Source organism: Lycium ferocissimum, chromosome 10 (assembly GCF_029784015.1).
Source record: "Lycium ferocissimum isolate CSIRO_LF1 chromosome 10, AGI_CSIRO_Lferr_CH_V1, whole genome shotgun sequence".
NCBI lineage: Eukaryota > Viridiplantae > Streptophyta > Magnoliopsida > Solanales > Solanaceae > Lycium > Lycium ferocissimum.
Window position 1 is genome coordinate 63,775,540 of NC_081351.1, and position 5,905 is coordinate 63,781,444.

General features: G+C 33.5%; 1 long non-coding RNA gene across 5 annotated transcripts; it reads left to right on the plus strand.

Moving 5' to 3' along the window:
- The first annotated feature begins 790 nt into the window (after positions 1 to 790).
- On the plus strand, positions 791 to 3,846 carry LOC132032516 (uncharacterized). Of its 5 annotated transcripts, none has more exons than XR_009408496.1 (4): positions 791 to 862; positions 1,925 to 2,578; positions 2,679 to 3,215; positions 3,515 to 3,846. It is a non-coding gene; the product is annotated as an uncharacterized LOC132032516 (long non-coding RNA). The 5 variants fall into 5 exon arrangements; XR_009408497.1 differs by having other exon boundaries at positions 856 to 976; XR_009408493.1 differs by lacking the exon at positions 791 to 862 and adding an exon at positions 991 to 1,262.
- Positions 3,847 to 5,905: the final 2,059 nt, after the last annotated feature.

Here is a 5,905-nt window from a genome sequence, read left to right on the forward strand (position 1 = left end):
GGACGAACAAGGGCAAACATGTAATTATGAAGTTTATTCTGGGACAAATTTGTAATTACAAATCCTATATATACACGTTTTCTTCTTCGTATCCATAGACAAATTTAGAATCTACCCAAGCCCGAGACATATACTTCTCTCTCTCATGCTTCTGGCCTTAGCTATTGGTATTCAACTCTGGTAAATTTTTCTTCTCCTTTTGGTATTCAATTCTAATTTTCTTTATGCACGTCTTTTACAGTTTGATTTTCCGTGCTACCAGCAGCCCGAGTGACCATGATTGGCTCTTTCTCAGGTTAACAGCTAATTTATGTCACTTGTGCTAAATATTCTAGAATAATTGAAACTCTCTTCTCTAGATTCTCAAGGATTGCTCTTTGAGTTCTCCTTCTTCCGGTACCAGCCCTTTTGTTTTCCGTCTTCTCATTTTCCATGAATAAACCCAATTGTTTTTGTCCTGCAACCAGTTGGCCCTTTTCCCTGTTTGTGCTTTGGTGTGGTTGCTTCTCCATTTTGCTTCACCACTTCTTCTTTTTCTAGTAAGTTTCATTATTGTATTGGAAACGTTTCACATGCCGAGCTATTTTTTTCTATTCACTGGGTCATAGCATCTCTGACAAATCTTTCCTCACAAATATACTACAAAAATCTTTTGGATAATTTCTTGGATTATATCTGATTAGCATAGGCATGTTTGGAAACGTGCATATATGTACACGCTCTCAGCATTATTGGACATTTGTTAACCTTATATACACGTTTTCTTCTTCGTATCCATAGACAAATTTAGAATCTACCCAAGCCCGAGACATATACTTCTCTCTCTCATGCTTCTGGCCTTAGCTATTGGTATTCAACTCTGGTAAATTTTTCTTCTCCTTTGGTATTCAATTCTAATTTTCTTTATGCACGTCTTTTACAGTTTGATTTTCCGTGCTACCGGCAGCCCGAGTGACCATGATTGGCTCTTTCTCAGGTTAACAGCTAATTTATGTCACTTGTGCTAAATTTGGTTCTAGAATAATTAGATATTTTGTTCCAAGAAGGAGGCAACAACAGAGAGACATGACTCTCTTCTCTAGATTCTCAAGGATTGCTCTTTGAGTTCTCCTTCTTCCGGTACCATCCCTTTTGTTTTCCGTCTTCTCATTTTCCATGAATAAACCCAATTGTTTTTGTCCTGCAACCAGTTGGCCCTTTTCCCTGTTTGTGCTTTGGTGTGGTTGCTTCTCCATTTTGCTTCACCACTTCTTCTTTTTCTAGTAAGTTTCATTATTGTATTGGAAACGTTTCACATGCCGAGCTATTTTTTTCTATTCACTGGGTCATAGCATCTCTGACAAATCTTTCCTCACTCTTCTATATACTACAAAAATTCTTTTGGATAATTTCTTGGATTACGCATATCTGATTAGCATAGGCATGTTTGGAAACGTGCATATATGTACACGCTCTCAGCATTATTGGATTTCTGACTAGAACATAACTAGTGAAGAAAAAAGACAGATTTGATGCAGCCAAGTTGTTTGACAATATGCCTTAAACAACTCAAATCTGATATTCATGGCAAAGAAATGCCAGCTACTTACCAAATTACAATTTTAATAAGCATAGTACATTAAACTTTTAATGAACAGCAAACATTATCAACTAATAGGAAAATAAAGAGAAAAGTTGTCCCTTCTAAGTGTAAGAACAATTTTATAAGTATGCGGATTATATGTGAACAAATTAAAATACCAAATCACCAAAACGTTAAAACATCAAAACAGAAGCTTCTTCATCTGTATAGATTAATTTGGATAGACTATGAGCACCATTGAAACTTTTTTTTTTTTTTTGGATAACCGTGATGTCTGGGCCAGCTTTGACGCACCTCGGCTAATTCCAACATTTTGTAAGATTGATTTGGACTTTTATGCAGGTGCCCTGGGAAAATTCTTACAATCTCAACTTTGAAGCTCTAACTAAATTGGGAACAACAACAATTACAACAAAAAATATAGGTGAGGTGGAAGCGTCCTATAGCCTCACGGTAGACATCTACTTTATGTTGAGACAGATAAAGTATGTGTTTTATCTTCGTATTCACATCCCAGAATTAAGTTGCCAAAATCAGGTGGCACAGTTGGTAAGGATTTGAATCTTGAAAGGTCTTCGTGTTTGAGCCATTTTTTCTTGATGTATTTTGCCAAGACGACATGGAACTTTGCTCGCATCCTATGTTGTTTACACTGTCAATATTCATTTTAGAGGCACACGAATATTTGGTGCAGTAATTGAGGATTGCTAGCAAAAGGATTAAAGGATGCAAAAATGTATGTAATTTTACATTATAGTTGAAATATTTCTTGAGTATATTTAGATTTAAGAAAATTATGCAAAAGCTAAGATATTTAAGAGAAATTAGTCGTTGCAGGCCATTCTCACTGGCGGTTCTCTTAATGGATATCCAACAATGCTACAATGATCACTTCAACCATTTATTGCTTTATGCTGCATTCATGTTACTTTTCAAATTAGCTAAACATTAGTATCGACAACCAAAAGCTTATAACATGAGAAACTCCATATCATAGTAAATTGGTTATCTAGCTATGAACCAGTGTTTGAGTGCTTGATATAATAGAGGTGAATGTTATACATATAGCTGATTGTTTCCATTCCGTGTTTTACAGACTGAAGGATGAGAGAAATGTCTCATAGGAAGTTCAAGCCCCCAAGACAGGGGTCTTTGGGCTTTCTACCCAGAAAGAGAGTTGCTCGACATAGGGGAAAGGGTATGCAATATTCTTTTCGGTACTACATATAATTGTTGGAATCTTGATCCATTGTTCTATTTTCATTAAATTGATCAGTTACCAGAAGGTAGTAGTTGGGATATGATGGTCTAAAATGTCCAGAAGCAAGATTCTTATCACGGAAGAGTGTTTAGGTGTCTCTCCCCTCTTTTCGGTTGATAAACAAAATAAATTAATTCACCCAATCCCGGGATAGCTCAGTGAAAAAAAAAGAGTTATTTCTGCGATTTTCATTTGCTTTCTTCTTTTTCAATGAAGGTACCCTCTACCAAGAACTGGTGCAAGTCCAAGAAGTAGGCCTTTATGAAATACTCCAAGAAATATGAGACTGATGAAGTTAAAAAAGATATCCAGGCACAGCAGGAGAAACTGAAGAAGTATGCTTATGTCACTCGTGTGTTACCTTACACTCAGGTACTAAATCTGAATGTCATCCCTCCAAGATTTTTTTTTTTTTAGCACCATGGCCTGTAATCTGTATCTGCTACTACTTCATATATAAAATGTATTCTATAATTTCTCCCTGTTTTCTCCGAAATCTTGTTTAGACTACTTAGAGGTGCTATAAGAATTAGTATCTAATTGATATTTGAACCTCTTAAAGTTAAATAAGTTCAGTCAGGATAACTTTAGTGATACTTGCATGTAATCCTCTTTTGCTAAGCAACAGATTTGTATTCTGTCTAATTCACAACTGTTGAATATCTATGCAGTGAATATGTTGATCTTATAGGGATCGAGAAAGTGAACAAGTTAGCAAGATATCACCTACAGGACATTTAGGTTGGACCCGTGCTGAATATTTTGGTTGAAGGATAGCGTTGAGTACTACTGGTCTATGCCAAAGTGCAGAGAAAATCTAATAGCACATTCTATGATATGTAGTTCATATTTCTATAGACTATAATGTTAGATTCATGGGTGGTGCTATGCATTTACTGTAATAAAAAAATACCCAATTATGCACATATTGTACATAGACTATTGGTTATTAGTATCTATTTAAATTTCAGTACGAATTCGTGTTTGGCCTTATTTATCTTGAAACACGTAAGACTAGAATAATACGATCAATATTATTCGAAGGTATATGAGCTTCTCTCTTTCGCACTTGTACATGAAAATGTCATGTTTTACCCATGTTAGTACAAAGGCATCTGGGTAAATGTGTTAAACTGATTAAGTTGTATTGTTATAATAAAATCTGGATTACATTAAAATCAAGCATGTTGGGCCATGACTTCTCTAGTTTCTATTATATATAAGTGCCAAAGGATGACCAACACAGCATCAAGTACTTGTACCAAAAGCTTTATAAATTGCACACGCAATGAATGCTTGTACCAAAAGTTATATAACTTGTACACTCTAACCAACTACTTTTTTATCCCACGTGAACATATGTCATATTTCTTTTCTATTATTTATTATTTATATTATATTTTTATATTATATATAAGTGCCAAAGGAGGACCAACACAAAGATCAAGTACTTGTACCAAAAGCTTTATAAATTGTACACGCAATAAATGCTTGTACCAAAAGCTATATAACTTGTACACTTTAATCAACTACTTTTTTATCCCACGTGGACATATGTCATAATACTTAATATTTATTCTCTTCTCATGTATATGTGTATGCACTTCAATTTTAATTCTCTGACACATTTATTTCCTCCGTGTACTTTCACTTTTGACTTTTCACGTTCTCTAAGAATTAATAAATCCCACGTGGACATATGTCATAGTACTGAATATTTATTCTCTTCTCATGTATACACGTATGCACTTCAATTTTAATTCTCCGACACATATTTATTTCCTCCGTGCACTTTTACCTGTTCATTTTTTACTTTTCACGTGCTTACTGAATATTTATTCTCTTCTCATATATACATGTGTGTACTTCAATTTTAATTCTCCGACACATATTTATTTCTTCCGTGTACTTTTACTTTTTTCCTTTTGACTTTTCATAATCTTTAAGAATTAATAAATGAAATACTCCCTTCGTCCCATATTACTTGACCACATTAACTATACTTGACTTTTCACGTTCTTTAAGAATTAATAAATAAAGTACTTTCTTCGTCCCATATTACTTGGTCACATTACTAAAAATATACGTCCATTTTTCCATATATATATATATATAAACGCCTAAGGTGGATGAACATAGAAATAATAAATTGTACAAAAAGCAACTGAAATTGTACTCTAAGAAATGACTAACATGTGTACATTTCAGAAGTTGAACATTAATTCTACCTCTTGTGTATTTACTTTTTAAGTCCCCACGGGTCCGCAGTGTCTTAAATGTCCTTTCATTTCCTTCATTTAGCATATACTCCCTCTGTCTCAATTTAAGTGTCTACGTTTGACTAGACACGGGGTTTAAGAAATAAAGATAAACTTTCAAATCTTGTGATTCTAAATTAAAAATGTGTATAATATAATAAAATATCATTTGAATCTTGTGATTATAAACTTGACATGTAGGATATTTGAATTGTCAACTTACTAAATATAAAAAAAAGCGGACATAACTAAAATAAGATAATTTTATTTTTATTTTTAACAACAAACGCGCAAGGTAGACGAACACAAAGAACAATAAGTTGTGCAAAAAGCAACTAAAATTATACTCTAAGTCGGGACTAACATGTGTACATTTCAGAAGTTTAACATTAATACTACCTCTTGTGTGTTTACTTTTTAAGTCCCCACGTGTCCGCAGTATCTCAATTGTCTTTTCATTTCCTTCATTTGGCATATACTCCCTCTGTCTCAATTTAAATGTCTACGTTTGAGTAGACACGAAGTTTAAGAAATAAAGATAGACTTTTGAATCTTGTGGTTCTAAATTAAAAATGTGTATAAATAATAAAATATCCTTTGAATCTTGTGATTATAAACTTGACATGTAGGATATTTGAATTGTCTTACTAAATATAAAAAGAGGCGGACATAACCAAAATAAGACAAATTTTAACAATAATTAAGAAATTAAGGGGAAAAATAAGAGGAAAAGAAAAAAAAATATGGAGACTCGCTAAAGAAAATCGCAGTATCCTTTGCAAAATATACAAACCATAAAGACTA